Source organism: Nuphar pumila, chromosome 6, assembly GCF_984573655.1.
Source record: "Nuphar pumila chromosome 6, dmNupPumi1.hap1.1, whole genome shotgun sequence".
Classification (NCBI taxonomy): Eukaryota; Viridiplantae; Streptophyta; class Magnoliopsida; order Nymphaeales; family Nymphaeaceae; genus Nuphar; species Nuphar pumila.
In genome coordinates this window covers 130,871,349-130,882,490 of record NC_143254.1, presented here as the reverse complement: position 1 = coordinate 130,882,490, position 11,142 = coordinate 130,871,349, and the positions used below count along the sequence as shown (strand labels likewise).

Genomic DNA, 11,142 nt, shown 5'->3' with positions numbered 1-11,142 from the left:
TCAAGTAATTTTTCACGATATCATCACGAGATTTTCATAAATCTCGCCATATTTGTCACTACGCTTGCACAAAGTGTTGATACGATATGCTTAGGAAAGAAGATTTATGAGCCTAACTGATGATGACAGCAATGGGGTGTGACATATGGAAGCAATGGGACCATCATGAATGATTATGTACCAGTCCATTTTAAAATTATATCAGAAAAATAAAAATAAAAAAACAAATTGAAATCCCTTGTTCGGCTAGCTACTGTGGCGGCTAGACCGATATTTTTTCCTTCCTGGTTTCCAAAAAGGCTTTAGCTTTTAAGGGACCACCACAAAGAGAAAGGAGAGGGTTTGAATAATCACACCATCGCTATTTCAATTATGATTGAATCCTTGATGTCTAAAGCACGAGATTTATCTAGATATTAGAAAAGATGAAGCTTTTGACAGATATATATGGGGCTGCATGTGAGTGTGCAATCACCTCTTGCCTCAAAAAGAGACTTGCGTGACTCTCTCTGTTCCTTCCTCTTCTGTCTTTAGTGCACTCTCTGAGAAAAAAAAGTTTACAATTAAACAATTGTAAACCTTTTTATATTTAACTGCCAATTGTAAAGCTTTTTCCTCTCAATGAGCGCACTAAAGACAGAAGAGGAAGAAATCAAGCTTGTAAAAACCACGTCTCAAAATGACCTCAAATTTTTGGTGTCCCATCTTTTTTTCTTTTTTCCAGACTATTGAATGATGCCTGGTGTGTTAAGCTAATGTTGGATCAGGTATAAGTCTGTGAGGGATGTCGACATGGGTGTTAACTCATTCGGTAGCCCAAAGCCCTAAAGGGTTTGGTGCAGTGGAAGGGGCCTTGGCTACTAGGGGTGTCAATGGGTTTGGTTTACTTCTCTGACACGGACCAAACCCTATAGGCTCTGGGTATGATAATAAATAAGAAGATTTGTTTAAGACCCGGGTTCAGACTCGAAAGTCCGATTAATACATGGATCCGGGTATAGTTTGTAAAATTTTATAACAGACCCCAGCCTGACCTGAGTTCGGATTAGGACCTGCAGTTTTTCAATGTTAAAATAATAAAAATATTTTTTTATCGGGTATGATCCGGGTCTGGTTCATGTAGTTCTTATCAGGTCCAGGTATGGTTTCACTTATAGTGGACCCGATTAGACCTAGGTCTGGACCCGATACTATATCCAAAAATAAGGTCCAAGTCTGATTCCACCTGGGTCTGAATCAAACCTGACCCGTTGACAACCCTCTTGGCTATTAGACAGGTGGTCTGGGTTCCACATGAGCATCAGCAACTTACATTAATGAGGACAACGAACAATCCCTTGCTCAGTTGAAGCTTGGCAATTCTCTAGTGGCAAGGAGGACAGTGACCGTAGGTACAGCAAACTTAGCCATCATGACTAGGTCTCTGATTTTGAGGGTGGGTTCTTCGTCCTTCACAAAAAAAAAAAACTTATTTAGGAGACCAGAGGGCTCCACATGCCTGGTTAGGTGAATTAGCTTAAGGTGTTCAAGTTGAAGGATGTAAAGAATTCGATGCTTGAAATGCATGTTTAACTCCAAAGTAGCATGTTTCCTGGCAGGCAAAGAGGGTGGTAGACGAGTTTTAACTGTTTGTAGGTGGGCCATACAACATAGTGTCAATCTCCTCTATGCCCCATATTTGAATTGAGATTTTTCCTCGATTAATAAAATTTTTTAACTTATTTAATGGAGAATGAAGGTAATTGAAAAACCATGACATTCACATGCGAAGTTCGGGACATTCACAAATCTGCGATTATTTAGTTAAATGAGGTTTGCACATTTTGATAACAGTTTGTGCTATATTTGCAGAGGTCCTCCTTTGTGTGCTTCCTTATGCATTTTTTTTAATTAAAAGCAGTTCATGTTATATTTGCGAATAGACAAAAATGTCCTAAAAAAGTAGAGAATTAAAATTTTAAACAAGCAAAAATATTGTCAAATTGATAGGCATTTCGAGAAGTGCACCATTTTGTAAAGATAATACAGTTATTTTTCGTGCTCAAATAAGTGTTTGGCCTTTTTAATACACTGGTCCCCTCTTTAATACAGTGCCCTCCCCTCTTTAATAAAGGGTGCCTCTTTTTTCTATAGGGGTAGGCGCTAGGGCGGAACACCTTATAACCTTATAAGATGATCTGCCTTCTGCCCCTAACACTGAGAGAGGGTGGTGTGTGTTTTTCCCCGAAGATGGCCGTTAGCTACATTGTGCGTTCGGGGGGTCTCAATGAGCGCCACGTATATAAGCACATGGGGCTTGTATCCCCATGTTTGTCAGCATCAGTTAGCGTCAGGTGCAGTTGCAAAGACTTAAATACCCTTTCTTGCTATTCTCGCCATGAAACGATGGTTCAAAAAAATGACAAAAATGTCCTCCATTTATAAAAAGGGAAACGATGGTTCAAAAAAAGGACAAAAATATCCTCAATCCAGAAAGTCGAGGATGATGTTAACTCTTCAAAGTCCAAACAACGAAACAAACCTGAAACACTCTCTCTTTTTTTTCCGTTTGAACTTTCCATCGTCATCTTCTTCTTCTTCCTTCGCCGTGAAACACTGTATTAAGGGAGGCAAAGAGTCGGCGATCCGATGGTAATCACCGTCCTCTTTCTGCTAGCAGTGGCTAGAATGCTGCCCTTGTCGTTTCAAAGCACAATCGGTGGCCCCTCCGTCGCCTTCGAGGAACACCTAAAATAGAATCTTCCTCCAGTACACCTACAACAGAGTCTTTCAAAGTACAATCTGTCTACCCCTACGTCGGTAATACTTCCGATAAGGGCTCTGCCTTCCAGACCACCATGATGCTGTTCAATACAGGCGTTCGTACCCTCAAGTCTTGGCGGTCATTCATCGGGTTCTGGAACCATGAGGTCCTCATCTCAACCTCCGGCATCGTACTCTCCGACATGACCCACCTCCCTCCCAAATCAATGGCAAATTGCTATATCGAGTAGCGATTTACAAAAATCGCGTAGCGAAAATAAATGACAAATTGCTATGTGATTTTCGTAAATCGCTAAATTGAGTAGCGATTTATGAAAATCGCGTAGCAAAAAAAAAATAGAAATTCGCTAAATCGAGTAGCAATTTACGAAAATCGCGTAGCAAAAAAAAAAAACAGAAAATCACGAGAAGGGGTGTTACGAAAACCTCGAGCAAAAAACAACCGAAGAAAACATATGAGCGACACGATCAAACAAAACACTTTATTGCTCATTTTCGATAGTTACAAGAGGGAAAGAAAAGAAAGAGTTTATACAAGGCCCCCAAAAAATCGGGGGACCCCTCAGACCCTCCTCTCGTAAGGGCAAAAACTTTGAATCAGGCTCCACAACTCATCAAGTTGAACCATGCTACAATATAGGATCGTCTGCTGGATGTGCAAAGAGGCAGTGTGCAGGTCAATCAGTGTTTGATAAAGCAATGTAGGATCGTCTGTTGGATGTGTATAGAGGCATAAAGAGAATGGAGAGAGTGAGAGAGGGTTGATGTTCATGGCCTTCTTCAGGAGGGATTTCTTTCTCGGATAATCCTGCAGTGCAGGGACTGGGTCTTAAATAACCATCTTCGGGGTACTTAAGTCTTTGCAATCGTTCCTTTTCTAGAATCGTCATTTTTATGGCACCAATGGAGGAAAGGGTACTTAAGTCTTTGCAACCGCACCTGACTTCGACGCTAACTGATGCTGACAAACATGAGAATACGAACCGCACATGCTTACATATATGGCGCTCATTGGGACCCAAAACACGCGATGTAGCTAATGACCGTCTTCGAGGGGGGAAACATATAACCTGCTTCGAAACACTGGACCTGCTCTTCCTTCCATCACCCCTTTTTGCATTTTTTTTAATGGTGGCTTTTACAAAATTCACTGAACGGTTCAGCATTTTTTGGGGACTTTGATTAAAAGTCACTAAACTTTTTCTTATAGTGCCGTCACTGAATTGTCAAGCGATTTTCCTGATTGCAAGGGAATGAAAACTCACCGGCATCGATTTTTGTCGAAAAAAGACATTAATTAAAAAAAATGAAGAACGCAGATAGGGAGACATGTGTCGCATTTTGGATAGCCGAGTACCTTAAAAGGTACTCCCCCCGATTACTGAATCTACTTTCATGAGTCATAGCTTGGCTATCCCAAAAAAAGAAGAAAAAAACATGAAAACATACAGTCATGCATTGATGGGCCTCCCTATTTGAATGTGCCATGCAGTGGGTCTCCAGCAACAATGAAATTGCTTTGGTGATTTTATCATGGCTCATCATGAACCGTTCGATCTTCCACGTGGCATGTCAATGGCCCTTCATGTTTGAGCGTCCAGAATGTGGTGCCGCAATCCATGACCTTATTGTGAATCTTGATGGTATTATTCTTCTGGTGTACCCACTTGCATCTACCTCTCCAATCTAGAAAAAGCATTCAATTAGTGCTTCGCTTTCTTCTCAATTATTCTAAAAGCGTCCCCCGGTTTGTCCCATAACCAGAGATCCCAGTATCTACTAGAATAATCTCAATCAGTATTACCTAAAACCCTGAACTCCACCAGGATCTCATGGACTAGAAACAATTATAGTAATTAAATTCCCAACTTTGTTTTCACCAAACCAAACAGGAACTGCCGGTCAAAAAGGCCAAAATAATCACTGCTTTGCCATGAACTACTTTTTTATTATAAACCCATTCCCCCTCATCTTCCTCACTGCATTGGCTGTATTGTTTTCTCCATCTTTCCTTCTTCTTCCACCTCTCCCTTTCCCACAACCCATGTCAGACTATTTCACAACATCTCCAAAACCTTGCTCTGGCAAACAAATTAACCATAGGAAACTGTTCAAGAAATTCTCTTTCTTCTTCTCCTTGATTTTCTCCCTAGTCATGATCATTGTTCTCATATGGTACACACTTCATCCTTCTAAGCCAAGGTTCTCTCTACTGGAGGCTGCCATCTATCAGATGAATCTCACAAGTCAGCACCTTCTCACCTCAGCCATGCAGGTCACTTTGGTGTCCAAGAATCCAAACCAAAGAGTTGGTATATACTATGACAAGCTTGAAGCTTATGTTGCCTACAAGGGACAGCAGATCACCATGCAGTCCTCCTTCACTCCTTTCTACCAAGGCCATGATGATGTCAATGTTTTGTCTTCATGGTTGGCAGGGAACTCGGTTCCCGTGTCACCTTCTTTCGGTTACGACATGGCCGTCGATCAGTCGGCCGGGAAATTCCTGTTGAGTGTGAAGTTGGCAGGCAAAGTAAGGTGGAAAGTATTGAGCTGGGCTTCTAGTCACTCTAATCTGGAGGTGCAGTGTGATGCATTCATGGCTTACAACAAATTTAGTGCTGTTGGTGGGCCTCCTGTTAGTTTGATGCCTGGTTCACGGTGTCATTCAGCAGTTTGAGTATGGAGGGTTGGCTTGTAGTTATTGTTAATGTTGGTACTTGGTACTAATGTTGGTTTTGAATTTGGCTTTCGATTGTAAGCTTTGTAGAAAGAATAGACTTCTAGCTAGGGAGTGAATAAACAAAAACAAAAAAGGGAAGAAAAAGATAAAAAAAAAAACAAAGTGTTCTTGTTGACTAGATGTCTACTTGTGCTTGTACATTTTGATTGTATTATAATGAAATAAACATGAAATTAAGCATCTTAATCTTTAGAGAGACAGTGTAAAGTTGGTGAACAGAGTGGATTTCAAAGGGGGACAGGGGGATGAGGAGAGGGGGGCTACATGCTACTTTTGATCTTTGTGATGATGAGATTCTGTCCAAGTAAACAAAAGCTCTTGGAATGACGCAGTGCAGCTGCTTGCTTTTACTTTGTTAGCAGGGAATCCGTTAATTTCTATCACCTTTGCTTTTAATTATTGGGCTACTAGTGGGAACACCACGGCTTCTCATGTAATGCTTAGCTCTATTAACCACAAAATGAGACCAACTAGTAGAAAAATATCAGAATGGTGTAACCCCACTCAATAGAGACCACCAAATGCATGAAAACAACTTGAACAAATTGAATTCATCTATTGGATTCATTTGGGTACTATAGATTCATGTCCATGATGGGAGTTGATTCATAACATTTTCAAAATACTCAAGTTTCTGTGAAAGAAAGGGATGCAAATCTTTGTTCCAAGGATCTGAGGGGGTTTGACTTTTACAAAAGATTATGAGCATCAGTAATTTCAATATATGGAGTAATTAACACCATGGCTTGTTTCCAATACTCAGTAGCTTAATTGAACCAAGTCCCTGCAATTTCAGAATCTTCCTGTCAAATGCTCTCTTCTCCCGGATCGTAATCTCGGAGCCAATCAAGTTTAGAAAAGGGCTTTTGGCCTTTAGTTGATGCTACTGTGAATCTTGATCCTGAGAATAAATAAAAAATAAGGCCCATGTTTGGACACCACGTGAAAGACAACCAATTTCATGTATTCCAAAACTTTTGAGGTCTCTATTTTAGAAACATCTGAGATCATGAATTTGGTTGCTTTTTTTTTTCAAATTCTTGATTAGGTGCCAGACGTACCATATCTTTGAAGTTAAGAAATTTATAAAAACATGAATTAGTTAGTAAGTTAAGCTAATACGCAAATGGAGCTTTATAACTAAAGACACCACCAAAAAGGGTTAGAGAAGATCCTAGTTTGACATGTGAAGACAAAACCGTTTGTATTATACATGTGAAAAGATGAAAAGAGTATCAACTTTCAGGTCTTAAGAATTCTGCAAAAAAAGCAATTGTCGCCTTGTAAAGTAGGTCATGGTCATCTGACTCAACCAAGTATAATTAGAGTCAAGAAATATACGCATAGAAGACAAGCTATGTCACAATGACACGCCATTTAGGGTATGTCAAGGATCACACGAGTAGGGCATTATATGATACGACTCTGACATGTATGGACATTTTGTAATATCATTTTAGCAGTTTTTTTTATAATACTTCAATAAGTACATTTTTATTTATTAAAATATCAAAAAAAGTTTTTATTTATTAAAAAAATTAGAAAGCCCGTGTCACTGTATCATATTGTTTTTGAAAAAGTTTCGAACTCGCCTATTGAATATGACTCACGTGTCGGGTCGTACCTGTATCTTTGTGACATAGGACTATAGCAGTAGAAGAGAAAACTAGTGATAAGATACACCTGCTCCACCAACTGCAAAGTCATGAGCTGGTTGCTTTGCTCCTTTTGTGCATCCAAGGCAACTCAGATTTGGTTTTGAGTGGTGCAAGGAGTTGGTTCCAACATATGATTCCTGACAGAGAAAAGCTTCAAGTCTAGTTGGACCCATTGTTGTTGATATGATCAGGCAAACCAGTCTTGTCTTATTCAAAGGGCCTACCATAAAGCCCGCCTTGGGGAAGTAATAGAATCATAGGAAAAATACAAGTAGATAAGGAAAAATGGAGGAAGATCTTTTGGCATGTGATGGATAAACTTGTATTAGAAAAAAAAAAGATTGTAGTTGATATAAACTGGTAGGTCCCTTGCCCACTTTTTGGAACGCTTTCATTTGGGACAGTACTTTTTGCATGCAAAGATTGCAAAAAACAAACAAACAGTATTTGCATGAATTTTTTTGCCTATTTGGTTAATGCAAAAGCAAACTAATGAAATAAAAAAGAAAGACTCATTGGCAACATTGATAACAGCCAAGACCATATTTGTTGGAAGCGCAAGCAGGAAGGGCCATGCTTCCCCCGAAAAAGGGCAGTGTGGGGGAAAACTCGTTTTCCATTTATAGGAATCATGTTTCCCACTCGTTTATCAAATCACTCGTCTCTCGCTATCCTTTTGTTTCCCACTAGATTTCCCTCGTTTCTCTCTTGCATTCTTTACGTTTTACTTGATTTTACCTTATTTCTCCTCACTTCGCCTTTTTTTTGTGTTTTTCATGTTAATATTTATATTTTTCATTTCTCCCTCAGTTTCCCTTCGCTTCTCACCCATTGTACCTTGTTTCCTCTACGTTTCTTTTTTTTTTAGCTTCTCAAATGCTTCTAAAACAAATCCTGCTTCCCGCTATCTAACTCATCCTACTTGTTGACACTCGCTTCCCCACTTCCGCTTCACATATCGCTTTCTGGTAACTGTGGCTAAGACACGTACAAATCTCTCTCTCTCTCTCTCTCTCTCTCTCATTAGGGTTGGGAAACAAAATAAGCACCTTGCCGTTCGGCTTAAAAAACACTTAAAAATAAATTATTTTAAAGAAAATGAGCCAGCTTGTGATTAGCTCACATAGCTCGAGCACGGCTCAGTTCATGATGATCTCATGAGCCAACCCGGAACAGCCTAAGCTCGGTTCATTTGGCTGGTTTATCAGCCCTATCTCTCATACACACGCAAGTGTTAGACACGTTTTTTTTTTATTGACCAGCTGGTGTTAGGCAGACCCCCACTAGTATAGATAGACAGAAGGAAAAGAAGGTTACAAAAAATGAAAGGGAAACAGTTCGTGGTTTGTCCTTCCAAATCCAACCAGTGTAGGAAGACGCCATGATAGACAACTTAAAACTGTTGAAGTTAAATAGTAAATACGAGAGGGGTTGGCTTAGTGGGGTGGGCCTTGGCTGCTAGATGGACAGTCAAGGTTTGATTCTCATGAGCGGTGCTCCTCTGTGCAACTAAATGCATAGCATAGGCCCTGGGTGCAGGGGTCCTTGCATCGGAGTTTTATGATGCCGGCATGATCACCGTAGGTATGGGAGGCTGAGCCAGCACGATCAGGTCTTCCTGCTGGGTGCGGTTTCTTTGGGTTATAAATTCAAAAAAAAAAATGTGAGAAAAATATAGGCACCCAAGGTGCGACACTAGTCCGTTAATTTTTTGAAGAATAAGACACAATAACATGGATTTTTGTTTTTTAATCATTAGAAAATTATTCTTTGATAATTTAATATATAAAAAATAATTATTTATTGAAATACATTAAGTTATTAAAGACTACTAAAGATACTAAAACAATGACCATATGTATATGAGTCGTGCCAATGTGTTCATTCGTGTCCCCCCCCTAAACTTGGACTCTAAGTAGCGTGTCACCATCCTATTCCTTACAATCTCCATTTTTGATGTTCACTCACAAATAACAGCAGTTTGTTAAGGGAGATGATAGAATGATAGCTGCTACAATAGTTTGAGAATTGTGGTTACCAAACAAACCAAACCAAGGCACCTTTAGTGGCTTTAATGGCGTCATAACAGTGGAATTTGAATTGCATTTGCCAATAATCTCAGTCTTTGATTGGAACAGAAGAAAGTCCTTACAAAATGAGAGGGCCATGATGATGATCTATTGTTAGTTTTCACCCTGTCCGGAGAGCTGCATACCCAAAAAAGAAACTCTTTAAACCTTTGCTTTAATATATATATATATATATATATATGTGCTAAATGGGTTTTTCCACTTTTTTAGTATTTTTTTTCACGATTCTGATCCTATAGATGTGTTTAGCATAGTTGATTTACTGGGAATCAACACCCAAATCTTGTGTTTTTAAAGAGAAAAAAGATATTTGGAGCCTCAAAGATTTTGGACCATTGCTTTTTTTTTACCCTATAAAAACCCACCCATGTCCGAATCTAACACTCCAACAGCGGATGCCTATAAAATACATCACATATGTATGGTCAAAATTTAATAATAAATAAAAAAAACTAAATAATCTTACTTAATATGGATGAAAAATTTGAGTTCTGACCAGATAAGGATGGAATGACGGAACTCAATGTAGCTGGAATTGCGGGTAATTATAGATACGCAGCCAAGGACTACAAACACAGTGTGAATCTGTGCAAGTTGTGTGGGCCAGTAAAGACTGGAGAATACCTTATGAACCTGGACAACTTGAAATGTCTTGAAGTAGTGATTTCCCAAAATAAAACAGTATGACCCACAAGGGCTCTGCTCGTCTGGTAAGAGTGGCTCGTTTAAGCCACCAAGTTAAGAAGACGCCACGAGTTCGAAACTCATGGGTGCATGTCCTTTGCTGTGAGGCCGAAGCTAATGAACTGAATGAATAAAGCAGTTTTTCCTTGATCATAAGTTAGATTCTAAAGTCAGAGACAGCCGGGTGACACCAAATATCAACATATCGAGTGACTCCTGAGCTTTTCCTGATTCTCTTCCAATTCTTAGAGATGTTGAAATCAATTCCTCTAGTGGTCCTTATTATGTTTTCATGTCGTACATCTGGTTTCCCAGGTAGGTCCATTGAAGTATTAAGGTGTGTTTGTTGGCGCATTCCATGGGACGCCACAGACATCAAATGGTGGACGCGATGAATGGGCATCCATCGCATTTGTGGAACCGTGCCCCCCTCCTATTACACGATGAGAATGAGATGGGAGGAACGCCACTTAAAAAACTCAAGCGGAGGGGGGTGCAACCCTGATCCTTTGTAATATACCTAAGAATTTTTAATAATAAAGTCAAAATTTTTACGTAAGTTCAGATTTGAGAGTGACCCAAACCCATCAAATTTGGGTTCGATAAGGGGTTGGACTGCTCGTCTAAACCCGAGATGGAGCGATGCAGACTCCATAAAATCGATGTGTATGGGATTCAGATAGATCAAAATTTAGAAAACTCATTTGATCGAAGTGGGTCGGATATGTATGTGCAGTTTGGATTAGGATCCACACAGCCCGAGCCTAGAGAGGCATTTAAGAAAGGAAGAAAGAGGATAGAGGCATTCTAGAAAAAAACATTTTTAGAGAATTTACGAGAAGACGAAGGGTAGGTTGGGGTTTTCCCATTGAAGGAGCCCCAACCAATGGGTAGATGCCATGTGGCAACCCGCCTCTCTCTCTCTCAACCCCCCTCTCGATCTTTTCTCTCTCTCTCATTTTCTTTCCCCCTTTTTATCTCTCTTTCTCTCTCTTCACTCTCTCACTCTCTCAAACCCTATCCTCTCTCCTCTCTTTCTCATCTTCTCATCACCCTCTCTCTTTCTCTTGTTTTGCCAACACCACCACTATTGCTTCCCTCTACACCACCTGCAGGACATATGTCATTAAACACGGCATCGGAGAGCCATCTCTCTCTGCCATCGAACCACCACCCTCCTCTCAATTCTCTTGTTGACCACCAC

At 40.0% G+C, this 11,142-nt stretch overlaps 1 pseudogene; it reads left to right on the top strand.

The window, feature by feature from the left end:
- Positions 1–4,764: 4,764 nt before the first annotated feature.
- On the top strand, positions 4,765–5,658 carry LOC149836246 (NDR1/HIN1-like protein 26 pseudogene; annotated as a pseudogene).
- Positions 5,659–11,142: the final 5,484 nt, after the last annotated feature.